The sequence below is a fragment of the Rhodamnia argentea genome, chromosome 10 (genome assembly GCF_020921035.1).
Source record: "Rhodamnia argentea isolate NSW1041297 chromosome 10, ASM2092103v1, whole genome shotgun sequence".
Lineage (NCBI taxonomy): Eukaryota > Viridiplantae > Streptophyta > Magnoliopsida > Myrtales > Myrtaceae > Rhodamnia > Rhodamnia argentea.
In genome coordinates this window covers 25,447,362-25,465,775 of record NC_063159.1, presented here as the reverse complement: position 1 = coordinate 25,465,775, position 18,414 = coordinate 25,447,362, and positions in this window count along the sequence as shown.

Here is an 18,414-nt window from a genome sequence, read left to right as displayed (position 1 = left end):
CTAGCATGTCAGCAATTGCTCTTCCCTTGACAGACTTCTAGGGAGAGGTTTTGATATCAAACTCTGAAAGCAATATTTTCCATTTAGCCATCTTTCCTAACAATGTTGGTTTCTCCAAAAGGTATTTGATGGGGTCATTTTCGGTGACCAGTTCTATATGATAATGCAACGTATATCGCCTTAATCCGTGGAGGACCCAAACCAATGCTACGCAAGTCCTTTCCACTGCTGAGTACTTGACTTTAGATGTTGTGAACTTTTTTCTCAAATAGTATATGGCCCGCTTGTTGACACTCGATTTTTAATTAGTTTTCCTTTAGTTTTATTTTCCAAAATTTACCAAAAATTCACAAAAAATCAAAAAAATTAAAAATCAACATTGGAAGCCTTGGCCATGCATAAGGAACCAATTTGGAACAAAAAATAATTTTTCATATTTTTCACATTTTTTAATATTTTCGAAAAAAAGGAAAATACTTCAAAATTCATAAAAAAATACTTTTCGAGATCACAAAAATACAGAAAAATGTTCAATATTTTTCATTTAATTCCATTTTAATATTGACCTCAATAAAAATTGAAAATTAATTTCAATTTTAGGTGTTTCTTCACAATGCCTAGAGTTGAATTTGTATAAAAAATACAAATTGAGTCATTTTATTTGCAATTTTTGCACATTTGGAGTCTAGACAATCAATTGCAGTCCCTTTGAACTTCAATTTGATCAATTGCACCCAAAATTGCGTGAATTGCACGAATTGCATAAAAATCCCCAAATTCTTTGCAATTTAGTCCCTCAATTTGCCAATTTTTGAAATTACTTTTAATTGAGGGACTATCATAGTAAAATTGGACCGTACCCCTAGGTTTTCATACATTCTAAATCGATTGGAATGGGTCTCATGGTCCAATTTGGTCAAATTGACATCCAATTGAACATTTCCCTAATTTGGGCAAATTGAAAAATTTGGGGATTTCATATAAATTGATGGGAAATTTTGGGCAAAAACACATTTTTAGATAATATTCAGGGCCCTAAATCCAATTTTGAGGTTTAATTGCAAAAATTCCTAGTAAATTTTGATTAATTTTGAAAATTGTGCAAAATTCACTATCTGAGCCGGTTCAGACCGGTCTGACCGCCGGTCGGACCGGTCGAACCCGTCTGCAACAGTACTTCATCTTCTTCACGGAACTCACGTGATTTTTGCAGGTTTTGAATGCGAGCTTTGATCGTCAAATCGAAGGCCAATTCGGACCTAATTGAGATAATTAATATGGGGCTTTTGTTTGTTAGGATAAGGTGCGTCAATTGCCATCACCGGCACGGCCAGTCATCGCCGGAGGAGATCGGAATCGCCGGTCAAAGCTTCGTTGGTCCGAGAAGTCAACATTTCACATAATACTCTAATTTGAGCTCGATTCGTGACTAACGGAGGACCAAACGGAATCTGTTGTGATGGCCATCTCCGTCCGACTTCCAGCGAACCAAAAACCACGTGCTCGCACGTGAGGACGTCACCGACTCGAGCTCACCCGACGCGCGCGTTTTTGAAAACTTGGTATAAATAGATGGGAAGGTTCGAGAGTAAGGAAGGAGGCTCATTCGTGCTCACCAAGTCTAACAGATTAGAGAGAGAGAGATTTAGAGAGAGGGACGAGCTCTCGCACGACGCCATCGCCGGAGCTCCAAGCTTGGACTACAAGCTGCTCGGCCGGCCACCACAGACCAAATCGAACTACCGGACCGCCGCAAGAAGCTCTCTTGAACTTCCGGGAGCCGATCGAACCGGTTCATTTGGCCGGAGACTTCAAGAAACGGTGAGTCGACTCTCCGAGCTTCGTCTTGTGCATTCATGGTAATTCGCATTCGTGAACTCGATTCCTGCAATTAACGTGTGCCTTTTCTATTTTGGACATCTACGATCATGTTCGCACTTCATTTCTGCATCTCTTTCTCCCGAATCATGCGAGTCGAACCTCTAACATTGCTCGGTCCGGCCAAGCACCGGTCAAGCTATCCTAGACCTCGCGAGCTCAATCAGAGCTCGAGGTAAGTCTTCTAAACCTTCTATGATGCTCTCGTATGTGTTAATTGCTTTGGTTTGGCTTTGATCTGTTGGATTGAACTTTGAATCGTTGCTCTGTGCGAAGTTCATAGCTCGAGATTAGCTCGGTGAAATCGTTTGATTTTTGGATATGTTATAGAGGAGGTTCAGACGAGTCGTTTGGCGTTGGTTTCATGTCATTCCGGCGAGATCTCACCGTTGGATCTCGCCGGAGGAATGTCAGCCGTTCATGTAGTCGTCGTCGCGAGGTTGAAGACAAGGCGACCCGGCAGGTCGGCGAGTCAACGAAGCCGAGGTGTCAAGTCCCGATAGGTCCGGTTCGAGTCCGAGTTGGCATGGCCGTTGGCGCGGGTAGTACGACTCGGCTTTGATTCGACGGCCGAAATAATTATGTTAGTTTGATTTTAGACCGTTAGATTAGAATTTTCGGATTTTAGATAATCAGTTTATTTAGAAAATAGAAAATATGAAAAGCGACGCCGTTTAGTCTAGGAGTTACGTCGTCGTTTTTGCTATATGAGGAATGAACGGTTAATATCAAATCCGGAGTCAATCGTGACCGTTCAATGCTTTAACCGACACGGCACCGTTTTGCTTGAAGGGGATAAAAGCGTCGTCGTTTCTAGTTTCGGATAGGATAGACGGTCCGGATCTAGTTTAGTTTTAATCGTGGCCGTCTGTCGATTAGAGTGATGCGGCGTCGTTTAGTTTAGTAGGGTTCGACGGCCGAGATGAAGTCCGGGAATCTAATCTTGGCCGTCCGTTCGATGTCAACATGCGACGTCGTTTTATGTTGAGTCGAGTCGACGGCTGAGATTGATTTTGAAGTTGATATCAGCCGTCCATTCATTTTCTTATATTTCGGATATTAGGAATTAGTATTAAAAAATCAAAAAATATAGTGTATATACATATACGGTACCGTTTTGCGTAGAGTGGGTTCGAGCGGATCCGTGGGCGGTCGGACCGGGTTGATCGGCCGTTGACCGGGTTGACCCGGTCCGGTTTAATAATAAAAAATAAAAAAAAAATAAAAAAAATTTCCAAAAATTCAAAAAAATAGCAAAAATACCTAGAAAATTCATAAAAATTCCCGGATTTTCACAAAAAATTTCTAAAAATTCCTAGATCGATTCGGGACTCATAAAGTCTGGATCGAAAATTTTTGAGACTTCGAGGGTCGATTAGTTTCAATCCGGAAAATTCCTAATATTTTTAGAAAATAAATAAAAATTCCAAAAAAATAGAAAAAATTAGAAAAATTCCATAAAATCACAAAAAAGGGGAAATGACCACATTCAACTGGCCCGATCCCAATTTTGTGATTTTCGGGTCCCGAACCCTAAAAAATGACCATTCTACCCTTCCGGGCCTTTCGCCCCAAATTTTCACCAAATCACCCCGAAACCCGAATTTGATTTTTGTGTGGGCCGATAGGGCCATTTTAGACATACCGAGCCTTGATCGATTGATTTGATTGCTTCTGATTATTTTGATTGCGCATTAAATTTTTTTCGATTGTGACTGATAGGATAGAAAATCCCCATCTGCATGTACACTTAGAACTTTTAGAGTCTACCTCACCCGATATCGCATCTGCATGAAATCCTAGGTTAGAAAAACACTCGACATCGGTAACCGAAAGGACGTCAATTCGAATCTTGGCGTAACCAAGTCCCCGAACCCAAAAATCTCTGGTTTTCGCGAAACCGAACGGTTTCTCCCGACCGCTCGGTAAGGTTTTCCGATCGTACCTTCCAATAAATCGATCGGTGGCGACTCCAAATTGCATGTACACCTCGCACATGCCACCCGACCACACAAGGTCAATTTCGATATTTGATAAATTTTACCCGACATCGCGATTCGAGTAATGGGTCTTGGGAGGGACCCGTGATCCCATAATAAAAAAATATATATAAAAAATGGATCGGCTCGTTAACCCTACTAGCCCCGCCGGGATTTTATCGACCAACGGAGGGTCGCAACGGACTGGCGACTCCACCGGGGAAGTTCATCTTGAGAGGACTTAATTCGATAAAAATGTTGATTGTTTTCTAACATCGTCTTCTTGAGATGCTCTTGAAGGTGAGGTACGTCCACTAACAAAAAGTGTTAAATGTTGATGCAGATGGGAGTTATAAGGGGTGGCGTCCGTGCTAACCGTCGCGACCCTCCCGGAAATTTCCTTCCCGGGGGTGGAATAGGGCTAACGAGCCGATCCCCTCCTTTTTATAGACATATATATGGGGGGATCGCGAGTCTCTCCCAAGACCCATTACTCGAATCGCGATGTCGGGTAAAATTTTTCAAATATCGAAATTGACCTTGTGTGGTCGGGTGGCATGTGCGAGATGTACATGCAATTTGGAGTCGCCACCGATCGATTTATTGGAAGGTACGATCGGAAAACCTTACCGAGCGGTCGGGAGAAACCGTTCGGTTCCGCGAAAACCGCAGATTTTGGGTCCGGGGATTTGGTTACGCCAAGTTTCATATTTGACGCCCTTTCGGTTACCGATGTTGATTGTTTTTCTAACCTAAGATTTCATGCAGATGCGATATCAGATGAGGTAGGTCTTAAAAAAAAAAATCTAAGTATTCATACAGATGGGATTTTTCTATCCTAATCAATCACAATCAGCAAAAAATAATGCGCAATCATTACAATCGATCAAATCAATCAATCAAGGTTCAATATGTCTAAAATGGCCCTATCGGCCCATACAAAAATCAAAAATTGGGTGTCGGGGTGATTTGGTAAAAATTTGGGGCGGAAGGCCCGTAAGGGTAGAATGGTCATTTTTGGGTTTGGGACTGAAAATCACAAAATTTCGATTTGGCCAGTTGAATGTGGCCATCTCTCATTTTTTGTGATTTTCTTGAATTTTTCTAATTTTTTCTATTTTTTGGAATTTTTATTTATTTTTCAAAAATATTGGAAATTTTCCGGATCGAAATTAATCGACCCTCGAAGTCTCAAAAATTTTCGATCCAGACTTTATGAGTCCCGAATCGATCTAGAAATTTTTAGAAATTTTTTATGAAAATCGGGGAATTTTTATGAATTTTCTAAGTATTTTTACAATTTTTTTGGATTTTTGAAATTTCTCTTTATTTTGTTTATTTTTTTATTAATAGACCGGACCGGTTCGACTCGGTCAACGGCCGGTCAACCCGGTCCGACCGCGCCCAAACCCTCTCTACACAAAAACGGTACCGTATATGTATATATACTATATTTTTTGATTTTTCAAAAATGTTTTTCTAATATCCGAAATATACTAAAATGAATGGACGGCCGAGATCAATCGGCGAATCAATCTCAGCCGTCAACTCTTCCCTAAACAAAACGACGCCGCTTCTGTCTAATATACGGACGGGCAAGATTAAATCCCAAGAATCCATCCCAGCCGTTGAAGCTTACTAAGCTAAACGACGCCGCATCTGACGCCGAACGGACGGCCACGATTCAAAGCTAAAACTAATCTGGGCCATTGAAAGTCCTAAACTTCAAAACGACGCCGCTTCTGGCCCTTTACACAAAACGGCACCGCATCACTTAAAAGCACGGACGGCCAGGATCAAAACGTGATTCAATCTCGGCCGTCCATTCCGTCCAAAGCCAAAACGACGCCGAATCGCCTATATTGAACGACACCGTTTTACATTTTCTGTATTATTAACTAATAAACGAAAAATCTAAAAATACAAAAATAAGGATCCAACGGCCCTAAATCAAACCTAACAAATTATCTAAGCCGTCGGATCGGGGCTGACTCAGCCTCTTCGCGCCAACGACGAAGCCGAGTCAAGAATGACCTGGACCACTCGGCGCACGACACCTGGACTTTGACCTGTTGACCGCGCCACGTAGACTTCGTCTTCTTCGCGGAGACGACACAGAACGAACGGCCGAGGCTTCCCGGCGAGATCCGACGGTGAAACCTCGGCCGATCAACCCCAAACCAAAACCAAACTATTCCTAATGATCTCCAGATTAACATACTAAAGAATCAAAACACTTCAACGGCTAAATCACAAGAAATAAGCCATATACAATCACGGCATCTCAAACTTCAATCATGCAATATCGAGCATAACAATGCAATCAAAGCTTCAGGTACGTTAATATCAAGTTAAGGACACTTACCTCGGGCTCCGATCGAGCCCGGCGTTGCTGGATTTGTCCGGCCGAAGATCGGCCGAACCGAGAAATGCTTTGGAGGTTTGATTCAGGTGACTCGGGCCAAATCAATGCAGAAAAAGGATGCGATTATGGTCGGAAGTGCTTTAGGAGTAAAAGGCACACGCTAATTCAAAGAATGATGCTCGTGAAATGGATGTGCCATGATCACACAGCAAGGAGAATCGAAGTTCAACTCACCGTTTTAGGGGATCTCGGTGCGATCGAGCTAGTGCGATCGTCTCGTCCAAGCTCGGGCGAGCTTCCGGTGGTGGTGCGGTGGTCCGATTTGGCCTTGATCGGCGGCGACGAAGTTGCACGGCTTCGGTCCGCAACTCGCACCCGAGCCTTGCGCGAGAGCTTCTCTCTCTTGCTCTCCCTCTTTCTCTCTCTATTCCGTTATGTGAATGAGCGAATGAGCCTCTCCTCTTCTAGAATCCTCCTCGGGCTTTTATAGTGAGCTTTTGAAATTTGGCGCGTCGGGCGTGAGCTGGCCGAGGGTGATTCACGTGCGCCCACGTGATTTCAGGCCCGCCGGACGGTGACGGAATCACTAGGATTCCGTCCAAGTCCATTAGACGTCCGTTGAGTCAAAAACGAGCAAGAATTGCACTTGGTTTTGAAATGGTTGACTTTCGGTCGCCGGGAACTTTGACTATCGATTCCGCCGTGCTCCGGCGGCCATTGGCCGTGCCGCCGGTGGCAATCGACGGATCTTGACTTGACGAACAAAAGCCCCACCTCTATTGATCCAATTAAGCACGAATTGAACTCCAATTTGATCGTCAAAGTCCATCGTTGAACCTGCAAATGGCACGGGTGAATTTGGGGAAGATGAAGTACTGTTCGGGACCGGTTCAGCCGGTCCGACCGGCGGTCGGACCGGTCCGAACCGGTTCAGGCAGTGAATTTTATGCAAATTTCAAAATTAAACCAAATTGGCTGGGAATTTTTGCAATTAAATTTCAAAATTGAACTCAGGGGCCTGAATATTATCTAAAAAAGTAGTTTTGCCCAAAAGTTCCCATCAATTTACATGAAAACCCCAAATTTTTCAATTTGCCCAAATTAGGGAAAAGTTCAATTGAGTGTCAATTTGACCAAATTGGACCATGAGACCCATTCCAATCAATTCTAAATGTATGAAAACATAGGGTGACAGTCCAATTTTACCATGATAGTCCCTCAATTAAGATTAATTTCAAAAATTGGCAAGTTGAGGGACTTAATCGCAAATAATTTGGGGATTTTTGTCTAATTCGCGCAATTCGTGCAATTGAGGGTGCAATTAATCAAATTGAAGCTCAAAGGGACTGCAATTGAATGTCTAGACTTAAAATGTGCAAAAATTGCAAATAAAAAGACTCGGTTGGTATTTTTTATGCAAATTCAACCTTAGGCATTATGAAGAAACACCTAAAATTGAACTCAATTTTTGATTTTTCTTGAGGTCAATATGAAAAAGGAATTAAAAGAAAAATATTGAACATTTTTCTGTATTTTTGCGATCTCGAAAAGTATTTTTTATGAATTTTTCAAGTATTTTCCTATTTTCGAAAATATTAAAAAAAATGCGAAAAACATGAAAAATTATTTTTTGTTCCAAATTGGTTCCTTATGCTTGGCCAAGGCTTCCAATGTTGATTTTATAATTTTTTAATTTTTTGTGAATTTTTAATGAATTTTGGAAAATAAAACTAAAGAAAACCGATTAAAAATTCAGGTGTCAACACTAACCATTTTTTGATGTAGATATGGAGTTTTGGATTGTTTGTTTATTTATGCAAATTTTGAAGCGGTGTTTTGAATATAAATTGTTGTGCATGTCTTGCATATTTTGAGGATCACGACACTGCACACACAAGCGCCTAAACCCGAGCCGCGAAATCACCTTTGTAGGTCGCCATAGATAGAGATCGGTGTGCGAAGCTCTTGTGTTTGATTGCACTTGGGTTGACCATTTTTGATCCCGCTCGCTATGCAAGATTGATGGTCCTACCCACTTGTTGTTTGATTGCTCTTGTGGGCGGCCCATCGATTTGTATAGCGGGAGCCCTTTTAGGTCTATACCCGAGCCTTTTTGATTTTATTTAGAGTTGAACCTCACTTGTCTCATGCGCATGTGAAATGGATGGTTGGTATACCTAAAACCAAAAACCCAAAAAAAGAGTAACATCGGTTGGTAAGGCTTTCTACCCTCTTTATTTTGAACTTGTAAATTTTAATTTTGCATATCATGCATTTTCACGACATATCATCACAATTTGTAAGATCGTTTAAGTGATCGGGGTTGAAGGTCAAATTTTCCTTTTTAGATAGATGGCGCCCCGAGGTCGTGTTGATGTACCCGACGCATTCACATGGGAGCGGAGGACCATTCGACGCGAAGACCGAGTGCCCGCTACATTTCGGGTTTTCGGATTTTTTCATGGACGAGAAATCAATGGACGGAACCACATTCGTAGCGAGAGTTGCGATTATACCCGATGTGGACGATATTTGGAACTCGAGCGCGAGAAAGAAAGAATTTGGGAGTTGTATATGAAATTGGCAAAGAGGCCTCGTGCGACCAAGACGGCCCCAAAGCACTCCCCAATTAAGAAGGAGGAAGTGATCACCTTATCCTCCGATGATGAAGAAGATGCCAAGCCTCCCGAGATAGTGGAGATTTCATCCGATGAGGATACCGTTCCGATTGTCTAGTTTAGTATGACTTTGGGGCATTTTCTAGGTTTCATTATATTTTGAGTCTATTATGTACTTTCATTGACATTTATTGTCCGAACATCTTTAGATACTATCATGTTCTATCTTTTTCGACTTTATTGTGTTAGACTTGTAAATTCCATGAGTTGTCAATTTGTGAGCGACTTTCTATCCCGATTACGCTTAAACGATCCTAATCAAATTACATGCCATCTTTGGGTGAGATTAGGTCCGTAACTACCCTATTTGGCTTATTTGGGTCAAGTGGGAGTAGTTGACCCTCATGTTACCAAAAGATGACATGGAATTTGGTTAGCACATTTGCATCACATTTCATGCATATGCATATTAAAACCGTGGTAATTGACTTTAGGATCATCATTTTTGCATCTTTTTAGATCATGGGGAATGGAGACATCAAGATCATTCCGGTACCACGCAAAGAACTCTCTATATGGTGGGATCGCCTCGACATCGTCAACAAGGCTTACGTGGAAGGACGTTTGGGACGACTTATAGATTTGATCAAAGTGGAATACCAACCGGCGCTCATTCAAGCACTAGCCAAGGCATGGGACGCGCGTACAATGACATTTAACTTCTGAGGATTAGAATTGACCCCTACACTCGAAGAGTATACCGCTATTATCGGGGCCAAATTTGAAGAACGAATAGCTCAACCCCCTTTGGACATGGACTCCACTCGTTCGTTATCGAGTTTCCTTCGCCTTAAAACTTCTGAGATTGAAAAAGTTTATAAGTCCAATTCTAACAAGTTCACCTTCTCGTTCCTTTTCGACAATTATTCCTCTTTACCCACCAAAACCGGTCATAAATCGGGAAATGTGTTCATCTTGGCCTTCTTTGCATTTGTCCTAGTCCCAACTTCTAGAACTACTTTTGACCCTTCCATAACCCATATAGCCAGACAAGCATGTTGTCGCTGGGATTATTCGTACATGATCTTAGCCGAGACCTTTCTTTCCTTAAATCGTTCCAAAACTTCAAGAAAGGCTGTTTTTCAAGCGTCTAGTGGGCTACTTCACATGTGGTTCACCTCTCATATAAAGACTTTTCAACTCCGAGTGGGGTGCTATGAGATCAATGAGCACGTCCACCCTCTTAGATCCTTCCTTAAGTGTCAATCCCTTATACCCAAATACTCGTTTAAGAAGTGGGTTGAGCTATTGGATAATTTGAAACCCGAACATATTAGATGGCGTCCGACTTGACCCAAGATCGTAGAGGCTCGCATTACGGGTGTGGAAGATAGCCCTATCCCCTTATTGGGATGTATTGGCGCTGTGGCGTTCTATCCCATTCGAGTGGTGAGGCAATTTGGAGTTCTACAAGAGATACCACCGGATGTTTGTCCCGGGATTTTCTCGTTCGACATGACACGAGGAAAGCTTACAAAAGAAGCAAAGAAGTTATATCGGGCTCGGATCAAGCTTATTCTTCACGCTTTGAAGAATTCCCCACTTCAACAAGTTGAATGGCCGGACTATTTGGATGATGAGATGCACGTTCACGTAGCCTCCAAGGAGTATATCCGGAAATTTAAGGAGTATCGCCAATCAACGGTCGAGCCATATGTACCCGAGTGCGTAGCTCCTCGGATTGAAGAAGTGGAGTCATATGAGCCGTAGTACATAGTACCGTATGTACCGGGGGTAGAACCGTAAATTCCCGAGGATCCGGAGCAGTAGATGTCAGAAGAAGGAGAAGACCTATACTTGTGGGATTCCGATGGATCAGAAGAGCAAGAAGAGTGGAAACGTCCCCGACTTGGATAGATTCATTCCCCCATTTAGATTTTACATATTTGTTAGATACTTTTGAACAATTTGGTTTGTAATAGATACATATTATTTCTTTTATGAGCATTTCATGCATACATATAGAAAAGTCAATTACCACGGATCAATGTCTCCAATCCTTTAATATTTCCCATACTGATTTGATATCCCGAAGACAAGTGAGTGACAAATACGAGGACTCGTAGCAAAACGAGCAAATTAAGGATGGAACAAGAGGAGCTCGCACCTCGTGTGGGTAATCCGGAGAATCAAATGAATATAATCGCCACGATGGTGGCAGAGATGAAGGCTATGATGATTGCAAGCCAGGGGAGATACCCCGTTGATCCTAATTCTCAAGCCCCTGCGGGGTCATCCGATGGAACGAACGCTAATCCGGCGCCCGCCGCTAATCCCACTTTGAATCCGGAGAGACCGCCTAAGGATCCTCCTGTCGTGATAGATTTGGAAAAGAAGGAGAAACAGGTCCTCAAAATGGAGGAGGAAATCAAGAGGCTTGCTAAGATCGAAGAGTGTTTGGCAAAGTCGGGGATATGAACTTTCAAGGTTCGATAAGGTAGCACCATTCGAAAAGATAGAGGTTCCCGCTGACTACAAGGAATCGGACTTTGTGAGGAGATATAATGGGACCGGGTGTCCCAAGGCGCACTTGAAGTATTATTTGCGCCGAATGTCTCGGTTCTCGGACAATGTTCCGTATCGTGTTAACACCTTCCAGGAGAGCCTATCTTGGGCAGCCCTGGCGTGGTTCATAGAATTGGAGCCAGAAAGGCTCGCCGATTGGGACAAACCGCGCGAGGAGTTTCTTCGGCAATACAAGTTTAACACTTTGACCGCCCTCACTAGAGAGGACCTTCCGAGGACAGTAAAGGGAAAGCGTGAGGCCGTTCGCGCCTACGCCTAAAGATGGAGGGCATTGGCTGTGCGGGTAAAGCCGCCCGTCCCGGAAGAAGAACTAATAGATCTGTTTCTCAAGGCCCTTCCATTTGAATTTTTCGACAAACCGAACACCTCTGGGTGTCAGACATTTGCGCACCCGATCAAGGTGGCAGAGCGCCACGAGTGGGCATTAAGAGAAAAGAAGATACCCGAGGCGCCTTTCAAATGCCAATACCCTTTGAGAAGGGATAATAGGGAGCAAACTAGAGAAGTAGCTTTTGTCCCTAACCCGCCAAAGCCCAAAAATTTCTTGCCTTCAATCCCTACCCAATGAACGTCATCCTGGACCGCTTCCAAACCACCGGAATTCAGAAAAAAGGACCAAATTATTTTCACCCCACTACCCCGACCCTTATCCAAATTGTTACCCATGCTGTTGGAGAATCGCTTAGTTGCAAAAGAGCCACCTAGAGCTCACCCGCCAAGATTTCCTGGGTATGATGAGACCCAAACGTGCGTATACTATATCGGAGAAAGGGGGCATAACGCGGACCACTGTCTCGCTTTGAAGTTCAAGGTGCAAGCATTAATTGATGGAAAAGTTCTGGAATTTGATAAGGCTGAACCAAATTTGCAGCAGAACCCGCTACCCGAGCATCGCGAGGTGAACGCGATTTTTGAAGGCGAAGAGGAAGAAGTTTTGGAGTTCATAGTGGACATAAGTAAAATGCGGGATGTCTTGACATTGGCCTCACAATACCCGGAAGGAGAGAGTATTTCCCGGGAGCAAAAGGGGGCTTGCTTAGAAAAGTTGATCAATCTAGGCGTCATAGGAAAAGTGGAAGATGTCGCTTTCAAGGGGACCTACGTGGCGGTGGACATGCTGTCCGAAGAATTTGCGATGAAACCTACGAGGGGAGCTGTTTTGAAAATACCCTCGGGATATTTGATGAGCATCAAAGATGGTCAAGAAATTGAAGAGATAGACGAGTATGAAGTCCGTCCGGATAAAGCGCGCAAAGGTGATAGAAGATTTATGCAGAAAGCCCTAGAGAGGGGTGAAATAGTTGACAACCTGGAGGAAGATAGTGGCGGTTACAACTTTAAAGTGCTATATTCGGCGCCCCCGAGTTTCTTTGTTGATTACGGAGATGTAGTCCCCGATGGGTGGGGTGGAATGGATGACCCCGCAAGTGATGAATTTGTGGGAACGGCCGATGAAGTTAAAGACCAAGCGGCTCCTCGGAATGAGCAGGTGAATCGGGAGTCCAACGTGCGACTTTCTAATTTGGAGACCCATATGCGTCATTTGACAAACATGGTAGCGGAATTATCCCAACCGATGGCTAAGAATGATGCCATGAGAGTAGAAGAGAACATGCAGATTCTGGAGATGCGGCGGGCTATAGAGACACAAAATCGAAAGATCGCCCTACCGCAAGAGCAAGGGGATGATGTGTCAAGGAAAATAGATGAGTTGAAAGAGCTGATTACACCACTCACCCAAGCAAGAAATATTCCGCCTCAAGGCGCGAACCCGAGAGTGACCTTCCGCACGAAGTATAATGGCGCTGGATGTCCTCCGGCGTATATCTCATATTATCTCCAACAAATGGTTGGCCATCATGAGGATGATGAAACACCGATCCGAAATTTCGGATGTAGTCGCGCGGGCCTCGCACCGGTATGGCTCCAATCGATCGATCCGGGCTGGGTCCCAAGTCGGGAGGAATTATCAGAACACTTCATACGACACTTTGAAGCTGGAATCAGAGGTTATTTCATTAAAACTAATCTGTTGAATATCGGGAAAGGTGAAGACGAGAGTTTTGAACTCTTCGCTAGGAGGTGGAAGAAACACGCCGTGATGGTGCAACCGCCGCTATCAGAGAGAGAAACGCCGGAGTTCGTATCGAAGTCACTTCCGGCGGAATACTTTGACCGCATGTATGCATACACGTACTCGTCATTCCAACATCCGGTGGAGATTGGTGTGAGAATTGAGGGGATTATCCTAAGAGTCAGAAGGGAAAGGCGCAGAGATCTGGATGAAGAAAATGCCGTCTTTGGTAAGGCCGTCCGTCGAACATAACCCCGAGGATGTTCATGAGGATGAAATGATCGGGATGGTAGATACCCCGATTCGTTTCGTGATTGATTTGAACAAAGTAGATAGTTGGGAGTTGGAAGCTTCTAGTTCGGAACAGCCGTCATCATCACAAAAGATCATACCGGTGAGGATTAAGTTACCGCCTGTGGAAGCATACAACTCGAAGGCAAAGCATTGGGACTATGGAACGGGCGAGATCGACGCCATAATGAGATCGGGAAGATGTTATCCACCAAGAGAGGCAGATTCTGAAAAGAAAAACCCGACTGACGAAGAAGTTGAGAAGTTGCAATCGGTCGTAAGGACTAGTGAATATGAGGTCATTGACCAACTGCGGAAGATGCCTGCACAGATTTCCTTATTAGATCTCTTCAAGAATTCCGAAAAGCACAAGAATGCCCTCTTGAAGGTGCTGGATGAGGTGCATGTTCCGGAAACAATTAACGAAGTTCAACTTGGGGACTTCGTAGGTGCTATCCTTTTGAAAGACCAGATATCCTTCTCAGATGAGGACTTCCCAAAAGAAGGGCGTGTGCATAATAAGGCCCTTTACATAGCTGTGAGGTGCCACGGGAAAGAGGTTCCTCACGTCCCGATTGATAACGGTTCTGCTTTCAACCTATGTCCTCTGAGCACTTTGAGAAGCTTGGGGATAAACGAAGATTTCGTGAAGACATCCAAGGCCACCATCCGGTCATTTGACGGAGTCTCTAAGAGTGTAATGGGAGAGATCGAATTGGACATTGTCATTGGACCGGTAACATTTTCTATACCGTTCCAAGTGTTAGATATTCCTAGCGCCTTCACCACGCTTACGGGAAGACCATGGATCCATGTGTCCGGAGCGGTACCTTCTTCCCCGCATCAAAAGTTAAAATTTGTGGTCAAGGGTCGATTGATCACCGTCCATGGCGAGACAGGACATCGGGCCGCTTTAAAAGGGATGGTTCCATACGTCGAGCCTTCAAAGGAGGAGGAGCTGAGTTATCATACCTTCGACATTGTATACATCATGCATGTGTCACCGGATGTAAAGGTGGCTACACCGGAGCTTTCGAGACCCGCGACTATGGCGGGAAAAGTGCTACTCTCGAATGGATTTTTTCCGGTGCTTGGATTAGGGAAGTACGGTCGGGGAATCCTTAACCCTATGAACTTGAGCTCAAATGACCACAAGGTTGGTCCGGGTTATAATGGAATAGTGAAGAATAACACAGGTCGAGGCCGAGGTCGAAACAATCGTTATGGATACCAAGGAGCCCGTGGACACCAAGGTGGCCGTTTCATAGGCACTAGCGCATGGAAAGCTAGAGGAAAAATTTTCTTAAACCCCTTATTCAAGGTATTCTCTAAAGGAGGCAAATGGTTGGAAGATGAGGACATCTCCGAGGATGCAGAGTCGGACTTATTCAACCCGTTCCTGGATAATCGGGTGAACGTGATAATTGAGTGGCTGGACGTTGATTTCCCCCCCCCTGAGTAAAAGGTTCTTTCTGAACTTTATCTTTTAATGCATTTTGATTATTGCATTTGTTTTGAAGCTTTTCGCTTTTTTTAGCACCCTTTGGGTCGCATGCTGCGATCCAAGAAGTGCAATCTTGTATTACTCTTAGTTGCATTTATTAATGAAAATCATCACAAATTTGATTACGGACATGTGGAGCAACGGATTGGTCCGATGATGACAATTGATTCTACCATGAAACTTGAGGCTTGATCCGCCATATGATCTTGGGTTTTAAATAGCTTTTTGAGAACAAGGATGTCCAGAAAATTATGGACTAGTTCTCTTTCCTTTTTCTTCGAAATTAAAATTCGAAAAATGTTTCCATGATAAAAATCATGCATCCTTCAATTTTATCATCTTTGAATACTAACCTTTCATGGTGCATTTCGGGCATGTCACCCCACCCATGCATAACAGGTTAATATGTGACTCAGATCAGCTCGATGATTATGCATGCGAAGTTGATATAGACGAGGTTGATGTGAGCGATATCAAGAAAGAGTGGGATTGTTTTGAAGAATCTGAACCCCCTATCTCCGAAGAACCCATTACTATTAATTTGGGAGATTCCGATTGCGTCAAGGAAGTGAAAATAGGGGGACACCTATCGGCAGCAGATGTTTTAAGAATGACGGCATTGCTCAAGGAATATTAAGATATTTTTGCCTGGTCATATGCTGACATGCTGGGTCTAGATCGTGAAATTGTGGAGCATGCTCTGCCCACAAATCCTTCTTGCACACCAATAAATCAATCACCCAGAAGAATGAATCCCGAAATGGCGGATAAGATCAAGGAAGAGGTGATGAAGCTCCTTAAGGTTGGATTTATCGAGGCTGTCCCATATGCTGATTGGGTCGCCAACATCGTACCGATTAAGAAGAAGGACGGGAGAATTAGAATATGCGTGGATTATCGGGACTTGAACAAAGCTAGTCCCAAGGATGATTTTCCTCTACCGCACATTGATGTGCTTGTCGACAGATCTGCAGGCTTTGAATTGTTCTCCTTTATGGATGGATTCTCGGGATATAATCAAATCATGTTGAAGGAAGAAGATAAGATCAAGACCTCATTCACTACACAATGGGGAACTTTTTGTTACAAGGTAATGCCCTTTGGACTGAAAAATGCAGGAGCAACATATCGAGGGGCTATGGTAACCCTTTTTCATGACATGATACATAATGAAATTGAGGTCTATGTGGACGATATGATTGCCAAGTCCAAGCCTGGAGAAGACCATGTTAAAGTGCTAAAGAAATTATTTGATCGATTGAGAAAGTACAAGCTCAAGCCGAATCCTGCGAAATGCGTATTTGGCGCAAGATCCGGAAAGCTGCTAGGATTTGTGGTGAGCAATCGTGGTATTGAAATTGACCATTCCAAGATTAAAGCCATATGGGAAATAGGGACTCCCGCCATCATCAAAGAAATAAGGGGCCTACTTGGAAGATTGAATTATATATCCAGATTCATATCTTAACTATCAGAAACGGCGAAACCCTTCTTCAAGCTGTTAAAGAAAGGTGCAAAGGTGAAATGGGATGTAGAATGTCAACAAGCGTTTGAGAAGATCAAGGAATATTTGGTACAACCCCCAGTGTTGGTACCTCCTATCCCTAACGTTCCTTTAACTCTATATCCGATGCTTAACGATGAATCCTTGGGAGCTTTATTAGCCCAAACTAGCCCCAAGGATCGTAAAGAGCGGGCCATATATTATTTGAGTAAAAAGTTCACAACGCCTGAAGCCAAGTACCCAGCAAGGGAAAGGACTTGCGTAGCATTGGTCCGGGTCCTCCACGCATTGAGGCAGTATACGTTGCATTATCATATAGAGCTGGTCACCGAGAATGACCCCATCAAATACCTTTTGGAGAAACCAACATTGTTGGGAAAGATGGCTAAATGGCAAATACTCCTTTCGTAGTTTGATATCAAAACCTCTCCCCAAAAGTCTATCAAGGGAAGAGCAATTGCAAACATGCTAGCCGAGAATCCTCCTAAAGACGTTTCAGAGTAAAACAAGGGAGGTCAAATCCCGAACATATCCCAAGACAAATGGACAATGTATTTCGACGGCGCAGTGAACCTCACTTGGATCGGCACCGGGGCGCTTTTGATATCCCTTGAAGATCAACATTATCCAGTTTCAGCCAAATTGGTGTTTCCATGCACCAATAACATTTCTGAATATGAAGCCTGCATACTGGGATTACAATTGGCCATATCATTAAAGGTGAAAAAGCTACTGGTATATGGAGATTCCATGCTAATCATTTTACAAACCCAAGGGGAGTGGAAGACAAAGGATCCCAAGCTTATTCCTTATCATAAGTACCTCGAGGAGCTGATCCAACATTTTGAGGAGATCACTTTTGAATATCTGCCAAGAATTCGGAACCATTGCGCTGATGCTTTGGCCACATTATCAGCCATGTTACAAGTGCAAAATGGCCTTGAAATAGAGCCATTAAGGATTGACATTTTGGAGCAACCTGCATACCGCATGGTCATTGAAGAAGAACCCGATGAAGAACCGTGGTATCATGACATTAAGAATTATCTCGCTGAAGGGCGAATTCCCACAGATAGATCAACCGAAAGATAAAAAGTATATCAGCAAGATAGCATCTAAATTTTTCCTCGGCGGACAGATCCTATACAAGAGATCCTTTGACTCAGTCCTGCTGAGGTGCGTGAATTCCAAAGAAGCAAATCTCATTATGAAAGAGATTCATGAAGGGGAATGCGGACCGCATATGAATGGCCACCTCCTCGCTAAGAAGATCATGAGACTCGGGTATTATTGGATGACTATCGAGTCGGATTGTAACCAACATGTTAGATCCCCGTCATCAATGTCGGGTGTACGGCGACAAGATAAATGCGCCGCTAACCGAACTACACCAAATGACGAACCATGGCCATTCTCGCATGTGGGGGATTGATATGATTGGCCCTATCAACCCAAAGGCCTCAAACGGACATCGTTTTATTCCGGTGGCTATTGACTACTTTACCAAGTGGATTGAAGCCAGCTCATATGCCAATGTCACTGTGAACAGTGTGGCTAAATTCATCAAGAGGGATATCATCTCAAGATATGGAGTTCCAAGAGCCATCATCACGTA